The 324-nt window shown below is 66.0% G+C and overlaps 1 protein-coding gene across 1 annotated transcript in view; it reads right to left on the bottom strand.

Annotated features, from left to right (window-relative positions):
* GPSM1 (G-protein signaling modulator 1) overlaps positions 1 to 324 on the bottom strand; it is a 30,649-nt gene that overhangs the window by 13,390 nt on the left and 16,935 nt on the right. The gene's annotated exons all lie outside the window — the stretch shown is intronic.

The following is a 324-nucleotide window of genomic DNA, read 5'->3' as shown; positions in this document are numbered from 1 at the left end:
GAGCCCCCCAGCTCAGCCTCACCACAGAGCTGTCCCCGGGGTCCCCATCCACCCAGTGGGCCCAGGCAGATGCGGGTTGAGCACAGGGCGGGGCTGACACTGTGCACTTAGCTGCTGTGATGGGCAGGGCAGGAGGCAGGGCCCTGGGGTCACCCTGCTGGACATGTCACCAGCCACAGGACCCCATCTTCTCCAGCCACAGCGGGGTGTAGGGAAGCAGCCACCTGGCCTGAGACTGGTCAGGTATGGACTCAGCAGAGCCACCAGTCCCTGCCATCAGGTGCCCAGCAGCCCTGCAGCTGGACCCATCCCCAAACCTCCATC

The sequence above is a fragment of the Galeopterus variegatus genome, unplaced genomic scaffold, assembly GCF_000696425.1.
Source record: "Galeopterus variegatus unplaced genomic scaffold, G_variegatus-3.0.2 Scaffold889, whole genome shotgun sequence".
Classification (NCBI taxonomy): domain Eukaryota; kingdom Metazoa; phylum Chordata; class Mammalia; order Dermoptera; family Cynocephalidae; genus Galeopterus; species Galeopterus variegatus.
Note: the sequence above shows the minus strand (reverse complement) of the source record. Positions and strands in the feature narration are given on the sequence as shown.